This window comes from Psittacula echo (genome assembly GCF_963264785.1).
Source record: "Psittacula echo genome assembly, chromosome: 5".
Taxonomy (NCBI): domain Eukaryota; kingdom Metazoa; phylum Chordata; class Aves; order Psittaciformes; family Psittacidae; genus Psittacula; species Psittacula echo.
Window position 1 is genome coordinate 80,127,482 of NC_137739.1, and position 9,220 is coordinate 80,136,701.

Here is a 9,220-nt window from a genome sequence, read left to right on the forward strand (position 1 = left end):
TCTGCTAAATTGCAGGGTGCAATGCACACTGTAGTAGAAGGCAGTATATGGAGGTTTCGTGTGCAAACACCGGAGTATATAGTTTATTAGCATGGGCAAAATTGAGCTATGTTCTCCTTTTGTGTGTCTTCCTCACATTTTTAGGATGTGCTCCTGAAATGCTTACAGCTTTGGTTTTGGCTAGCAGGCTCATTCGGTCCTTAGATAAGGTAGATTCTATGTTCAAAATACTGTGAATAATGTAGAAGCTACTATCCTCATTTTAAAGGAGGAGAGAAAGAAAAGCAGCAAAGAGACTAAAACAAGCAGTCATGTAGAGGAGAAAGAGGTTACCTCTTGTACAAGTTCACTGCCATGTTGATAGATTTACCATTAAATGTTCTCTGTTTGCTGCAAAGGCTGTAGCTATTGTGGTTGGTTTGGTTTTTTTTCCCAGTGCATAACTTTTAAATCAAGACTGGAATTGTAAGTTTTGTCCAGAGTTGTGAAAGGGCACCAGTGAAAGATCAGAGTAAAAGCGTTTAGAGCAACATAAATAACAGGGTCCTGTTATTTTTCTTTCAGGAAAAATGTACAGCAAAAAGAGATTAAACATTCAGCTAAATCTGAATTTTGGTTCTGCTGACCATCAAAACAAACATAGAAGTGAGATTCACAGGCAACTTCCGCTCCAGCCATCCTCCTCCAGCAGCTCCTGATTTCCTGAATATCAGTAGCAGGTGGTACAGGAGAAATCGCCATGGTTCACTTGGAGGATATTTTTGAAAGCATTAAAAATTTTCCTTGAACTATTCTGAGCACTGCAGGCAGCACTTTTTTCCTCAGAAAGGAATGTGGAAACTTGTATTTCCTCACTAAAAGCAAAATACCACTGCCTATCTCTGGCCCCGCATGAGCCAACTAAGCCTCAGTGTAGAATAGGCAGTATGAGCTGAATTCTTGCCCTGGGGAAATCAGAGCTGAGTTATTGTTCAGTGGCATAAGGATTTCATTCAGTGTGAATGGGAGAATAATCAAGGCAAAACTATGAGATCCCAGCCAGCAATATACTTAAACCCATATCTAAGCTTAAGGTCATGAATAGTTGCAAATCAGATACAAGTACTGCATGTACTGGTCTGAAGTGAATAAAAATGGTTTTATGCATGTACAACAATAAATTTTAAGAAGGATGATTTTTTAAGCTGCCTAATTCCCTGCAGCATTTTGGAGTTTCTGTTTCTAGTTATCTGAAATATGTACACCATGATGAAGAGAGAGTGACAAGATCATCATTGCTGCAGTTTGGTATGGAACAAGCGGGTGTTTCACTTCCCATCCCAGCTATTCGCCCTCTCTGCCCCCTGAGGGAGTCCTGTTGACAGGTAAATTTGCCCGTATAGTGTCATATAAGAGAAGTAAGCAACAGTTTCATATGTCACTTTACAGTGAATCATTTTTTTAATACTCATTGTAATGTAACTTTAATATAATTAGATTAGCAGTCACAAAATACTTTGCTAGTCCAGTTCCCAGCAACCTGCCAGTGAAGTTAATATAATGAGTGATATGGTGTTAGTTTCCCATTAGATACATGTGACAGTGATGTAAAATCCACTTTTGACAATAAAAGGTTATTATATTGCTAGAATTTTAACTAAAGCACAGTATGGAAAGACCTCAAGAACCTTCCCTCATCTATTCATGTGTAACAAGGCAGGATCAGCTGTACGTTTTTGTTCTTAAAAGGCTTCCACGATAACCTTCTCTAGGAGCCCATTGAAAGATTTCATTATCTGCACAGTTAACATTTTTCAGAATTCTTTCATTCAGTACTTCATGTCCACCATGTACCAGAAGGAAAGGTGATGGTGTCCAATGTTAGGTGATTCTTTCACAAGCTGAAGAAACCCCAGCATGCTCACTTTTCCATCACAGATGCTGTTTCAAGCCCTCCACTCGTTGTGTGCTTTTCTGCATGCTTCTGAATTAGCCCCCGTTGTTGGAGAAAAGCCCAAAGCTGGGCTCCAGCCGATGCTTCCTGACAGCTAAGAGGAGAGAAAAGGCTGCTCTTCATGCTCTTTTCCAAAGAGCTCCAGCTGTTCCCCAGTTCTTCTACAGCCTGTATTTGTGTAGCTGTTTACTCCTTCCTAAGCCTAGCATCATGTTCTCATCCTTAGCAAAGTGTATTTCTGTATTTCTCACGATCCTTCACAACTCTGGCCCTGTCTTTGCAGCCCATCCTTGCATGGCTTTGCCTCCAAATATTAAAAAAAAAAAAAAAGAAAAGAAAGAAAAAAGAATTCTTTCTAGTCCACTGAAAATATTGAATAATACAGTAGATCTCACAGAATGCCTCTTACACTTCACTGGTGAACAACTGAGAATTATTCTCTGAAATACTTTGCACTCAGCCCCTCATAACTTCATATATACCACATTTCCTTGGCTTTCTTATGACAATGTCCCATCAAAAGTCTAACTAATGTTCAGACTTACAACTTGCGCTGATTCTCCTCTGTCTCAAAGCCTCTTTCCCTGCCATGTAAGCAAGTGAGATTGGTTTGACATGATTTGTTCTTGACAAATCCACATTGACTGTCACTAATCTCCTTGTTTTCTCTCAAATGCTTACAAATTGTTTGAGTATTTGTTCCAGGTTTTTTCAGGAAATTGAAGATAAGCTGATGTGTCTATAATTCCCTAACTCCTCCCTCCAACCTTCCACTTCTTTAATAAGTTTCCATCTCCACCTTCTACATCCTCCACAGTTATTAAAGGTACTTACTCCACCAAATATGTCATACCATAGGCAGTCCATCAGAGAAGAAAACCAGCAAGTAGCAGAGGACCTTCTAAAAGATTATCATACTTTAATGATCAAATATGCTGACTGATATTTTAAATAGCTTTAGGTATATTATTACTGAGTTTTTCAAAGACTGTAGTTCTGGTCTCTTTCTAACGTACAGCTTTCAGCAAGCTCACTTAAAAACATAGTCACATGATTTTTTAATATGCTGTAACTACACTCTCCTCTTGCTTCACAGATATAAAACAAACCCAACTGAAGTGGTCAAACTGAGCCTAAAACTTTTGACAGGTGTTATTGCAAGAAAGCATGCCTGAATTTCCTTCCAGTGTGCTCCTGTCACACAGTAAGCAAGACAGGTCAGAATGTGTGGGTGACCAGTTCATGAAAGAAGATCAACATACTGACTTGCTGAAGTGAAAATACCTCCTTGTGCAATATGGAGAGCACCAAACAATGCTGGAAGGAGCAACCAGCTGGATGAGAAAGACAACCATGCATAATTCTCACAGAACTTTCCCTTCTGTGCCAGGGACTGTTTTCAGCTGAGATCTTAGCTACTGACTTGAGCTTTACAGCTATACATTGAGCTGCTTTCCCGTAGATCATGTTTGTAGCTATCCTCTGAACCTTTCCCTCTCTGCTCCTTTTTGATAAAGGGCTGGGAAGAGAAGAGCTGTCTCCAGCTATTTGCAGTGCAGCACATAATTTTATATTAATAATTCCCCATTAGCCTCACAGGCCAGATGCCAGGCATAGTGGAATCAATCCTCTCCTATGAAATCATCTCCTAATAAACATCTCTGCCCTTAAGTACACATTCAGTGGGTTTCTAAGCACACATCAAGCCCGTGTTCAATAGAAAGGCAGGGGAGATTCCCTCTGCTCTTGCCATTGTTTCTTCCAATACTAGGGAGGGCTGCTCGTCCTCATAAGATCAAGAGAAGTGAGAAGAATCTCGGCAGAGTAGCAAAGACAGAAACTCTTCCGGAAAAGCTCCTTACTAGAAGGAGCATTCATGAATGAGGCTACAGTAACACCTTTTACTCCTTCTGCTGAATTTAATATAATTAGATTAGCAGTCACAAAATACTTTGCTAGTTCAGTTCCCAGCAACCTGCCAGTGAAGTTAATATAATGATTTCTTCCTGCCATTGACAGTAGCACAGGAAACAGAAGTCAGTTCCCAGTTAGACATCAGACATACATGATTTCACCTATATTAGGGGGAAAAGGAAAAAAGGAAAAGGAAAAGGAAAAAGAAAAGGAAAGGCAAAAAGTAAAGGAAAAGAAAAAGGAAGAGGAAAAGGAAAAGCAAGGGAAAGGAAAGGAAAGGGAAAGGGAAAAGGAAAAGGACAGGAGAGGGGAAGGGAGGGGAGGGGAGGGGAGGGGAGGGGAGGGGAGGAAAGGGAAAAAGTTAAAACCAAGAAATTAAATAAATATTGTCCTGATTGACTGATCCTTTACAGGTTTCTGGGTTTTGTTTTGTTTTGTTTTAACCTGTCAAACCTCTCTCGTCATTTCACACTTGGTTTCAATGTAGCTACAAAGGTGGAGATGGCAATTCTGCTTCTGTATTGATCTTGACACTACAAGTCCTTGTCTCACACTGAGAAAAATGTTATCCTCCCAGGGACTGCTGTCAGAAAAGATGCAGTGACTTCCGTAATTTCCTCTCGTAAAATAAACTTGGTTTGTGACACAGGGTCACTGCTGAGGGAATTGCAGAGACGCTGGAGTGCTGTACAACACTACCCCCTTGTGATTTCTCTTGTTACAACACTTAATCGCATTTTTGGTAGGCTGACCATTTCACATGGAAGACTCCCTCTGAGCACGAATCCTACTATTAAACAGCCAGTTTCCTTAGTAAGAACTGAACAGTACTATTCGATACACACACATACATTTTGGTTTTATTGAATGCCTCTTTTCCTGTGCCTATAACCTTGTATAATTCCTGTATGATTCTATATTTGCTGTTTCAGGAGCTTGAACAGATCTGGTGTTTCCACCTCTGCCAGCACATGTTGCATTTCCTCTCTAAATGCAGAGTTCAGTACAGAAATTTCAGACTTGCATGTACATCTTTTCTATCATCTTGCATTTATTTGAGCTGCAGAAGACCAAAGCCAAGCTGCTTTAGTTGAATGACAGCATCTTTGCCCACACAGTTCATGGCTGGGCCCTGAAGAGATCACAGCTCAGCTAGAGCAGCTGATGCAGCCAGTTCAGCTTCTGACGCAGTACATGTGCACAAGTACAGCACCCAAAGTGCTAAAGCTGTGGATGTTTAGCAGTAGCCCTGCTTGAGCTGGGTTCACAAATCTCCACATACCAAGCACTTGTTCATACCCTCCCTCTACTCTTGAAGCATCTCTAAGAAGACACGAAAATTAGCACAAAGATCCCTGATCTCCATCATGAGGTGCAGGCATTCTCTTACACCCAGCTGTCAAAAAACAGCAAAGTTGGATGCTAGTCCAGAAGGTAAGGCCAGCCAGGGGCTAATGTAACAGTGACAGCAAGGCATACTGGGTGGAAAAGGTGAGGGCAGCAGGGTGGCCTCACTGTCAAAAGCACAGCCATCAGTACCTGACAGAGATGCTTTTGTGACAGTGACCAGGTTCAGCTGAGAGTCCAGATTACTAGGCAAGTCCATGGCGATGTTGCAAGGAGAAGCAGGCACAGTCATGCTGGTCAGCCACCAACTGCACTATCTCAAACCTGTCCCTGACCCCAAATGGGCAAACCCCTAGGAAGGGAGATGTCCTCAGGACAATAACACTGACAAGGCCTATGAAAAACTTTTATCTGTCTACCTGAAAAATCAGATTAAAAAACCTCTAAATTATTTTTGATTTGGAAAAGTGGAAAATTGTTGCTTTGCTTCTGAACTCAAGAGTTTAAGAAACATGGTCACTGTTACATGCTGGTTAACTTTTAAAAAGAATCATTGTTGATTAGTGAAGAAAAATGGAGAACATTTTAGCTGAACGAACTCTACTTCCATGTCAAACATTCATGTCAAAATACTTCTCCTTCTTTGAAAAGAAAAAAAAAAAAAGAATGCTTCTTTGTTAAGCATTGAACTGCTGCTACAGTTTATTGCCCAGATTAAGTGCAAATAGATTCCCTAAGGAATAAAATTACCTAAAGCTATTTTTTTGTTTTGTTTTGTTTTTTTAAATGGTGCCAGTTCTGGTTCAGAACACTGTTTAAAAAGCAGCTGTTGTTATAATAAAGACATAAGATAACTAAGAGGCACAGTGGCCATATGACACCTTCCACCTAACTTCAGAGAGTGATGGTGGGGGCATCCATCTGAGATGAAAGTAATTATGCTGAAGTCCTTTTATTTAATGGGATGATGACACCTCCAAAGCACAATTCACTCGACTTGCTTTAGAAATCTACTTTAGGATGAGCTGAATCCCAATACAGAAGTGCTTTTTTCTCCCCCTTAACAGTAAGGGGAATCAAAGGCACCAGCTTAGAGGTGTCTGTCGTACCCACATCTACCTTTGGTTAAACAGATTCTAGCTATGGACAGTGAACTGTTAAAATCAACATCAGAACTAGGACGTTCTCAGTTTGGAAGTGGTTCAACAGGTACTGGAAGTGGAACACAAAACGTTACTAGTGTGTTAAAGAGCACACAAGAGAGGCTTTTTTCCAATGTACCTGTAACCTTATTGTAGGTAACAGTGCTTTTACGATAGGTCAGATCATCTTCACCCTCTCTAACGTTTGGCACTGGATCATCTTCTTAACACAGATATCACTCTAACATATGGCTCAGACACTCTCAATCACACCGCTGCGAGACAGCAAATGAGAACAGAATTTCAGTTGTCTGTACGCTGAGAGACATTTGTTTGTTCTTTCTGTTTAAACTACCCAAGGGCAGTGAACTTAACAGCACTGCCAATGTGCCAGAACAGCCCCGATCAGGCCCACAGGTGTCCTTTGGTGCCTGAAAAAAACACAAAACCCCATTAAAGCCTTGAACAAAATTACGTATGTGAACAAATTCATAGAGCAGATAGACACATCTTAAAATAGATCTGCAGAGCAACTGCAGGACACATAAAGCCAGCATGAATAGAGGTAATATGCATTAATCTCGCTGAATGGAGCTTTGGAAGAGAAATAAATCTAAAAGGATTGAGACCCATTTAATTCTCAAAATTTAAGTATTTCCATCATTAATTACTTTGACTAAAAACCTTACAATTCACTGACTTTAAAACAGGCATTTTACTCTTTTTCTACTTTACTACAGAAGTCAGCAATTCATAAGCGGAAGACTGTAACCACACAGCCTATTTTCTTCCTGATTAAAAAGTCCTATTAGGACATGTAGAGTAGTTGCTGGATTTTCCTTTCAATTCCAGATCTGTCACTTACTTGAAAAATAACTGTAGCAAATAAAAATGAGCAAGTCTTACAACAGCCCTGCAAAGCTTCCATCTGAGAAAAGAAAAAACCCACTATGCAGCATTTTGAGGGGCCATGCATGTGCGTTAATAGTTGTTCAGCGTAAAGAGAAGGCTGCATGAAGACCTCATAGCAGCCTTTCAATATCTGAAAGAGGCCTGCAAGGACGCAATAGAGGGACTCTTCATCAGGGACTGTAGCAATAGGAAAAAGGGTAATGCATTCAAACTGAAACAAGTTCAGGTGAGATATAAGGAAGAAGTTCTTTACTGTGAGGGTGGTGAGGCACTGCTACAGGTTGCCCAAAGAAGTGATAAATACTCCCATCTCTGGCAGTGCTCAGGGCCAGACTGGACAGAGCCTTGGGCGACATGGTCTAGGGTGAGGCACCCCTGCCCACAGCAGAGGGGGTGGAACTAGATTATTTTAAGGTCCTTTTTAACCCTGTTCTATGAATCTCTCATGCTGTGGAGCTGACCATCAAGCACAGCCTCCAGAACCCTTTCCACAGCCCACACCCTCACAGACGCAGTGTTTGCGTGTTACAGAGGAGATTTATTGGCATCTTTGCACAGGGGAAAGCTCCCAGAGGGAATGGACTCTATCAAAGAGGAAGGGCAGTCACTTTCCAAGTAGTAACATTGTGGCTGCATCCAGTGAGAGGAGAAAGCAGGGAGAAAGTCATCTTTGCCGATGCTGTAGTGGTCAACGGCTGCTATGTCAAAACCATCCAGAAGAGAATGCTGCTGCTCTTGGCAGAGGTCCACTGCACGAGGTTCTTCCTTTCCTTGCAGCGTCCTGCACTCTGCCCTTCATTTCCCTCCTGCATGAGGTTGTCCTCATCTGTCCTCAGCTGTGAACACTGCAAATACAGCTCTGTGGATGAAGACCACCTTCAGAAGACCACCTTCAGTGCCCCTAGAAAAGCTGTGTTATAAGCTGATGTTATAGCTCCACAAGCTCATGCATTGCCTGCTCATGGGCAGCCAGATCCTGCACCAGATGCTGGAAGAGGTTGAATGGCTTGGCTCTTTGCAAGGCTGGGGGCAAGATGATCTCCCCAGGAATCTTCTCATTCCCAAAGAAGAAGTGGCCAGCTTCAGCCCATGGAGGGGCTCCAGACACATAAGCTGGCAGCAGACAGGGTCACCTTCCTGGGGACTCCAGCAATCAAAGCAGCTGCCCACCCTGATGGCTGGTACCAGCTCCGGAAAGAAATCCTTTGGCAAGAAATTAGACCATTGGCAAGCAACAAGGAGGCTTTCCACCAGTGCCTCCACTAACTCGCTCTTGGTTTCACAGTTTGTCCACTGACCGCTTGTTGCACATTGTAACATACATGTCCAAATCTGTTGTCTCAGCAGCATCTTTTTCTTCACTGTCTTCCGCCTCTTTGCTGCTGCTGTCCACCTCATAGACCCTTTTCCTAAGCCACCAGCAGAGCTCAACAATCAGGAGGAGCAGGATGCCAGCAATCACCCAGAACTGCCAGGTCCACAAGGCAGCAAAGAGCAGGGCTCTCCAGGTCACACAATCCTGCTCCTTGCTCCTCTGCTCCTGGATCTTCTGCTCCAGCTCTTGCAGCATCAGAGCCATCTCCTCCATAAGCATCTCTGAACGCCGTTGCACGCGGTTACTCATCACCGACCATGGGCATGTTCAAGAATATGCTTTGCAGAACCCAGAGTAACAGCTTTGTGAGAGCCATGGCCTGCAGGAGAAAGAAGGAATCCAGTGGGGCTGGGAGGGAGGGATGGAGGAAGGCAGCTGGTGGCAGGGTAGTGGGGACAGGAGCTGCAGGGAGCTGGGGACAGGCAGGAGAGGGGACGAGGCAGCTGGGAGGCAGCAAGGCCTGCGCCCAGGCCCGGTGGCAGCAGCAGCATGTCCTGTGAGCCTGTGATGCAGGGTGGGTACCCACCCCCAGGGGACCACATTTCTGTCCCGGACCTTGTGCAGCCCAGCCTCTCCCCTGCGTGCGCACTCACCACT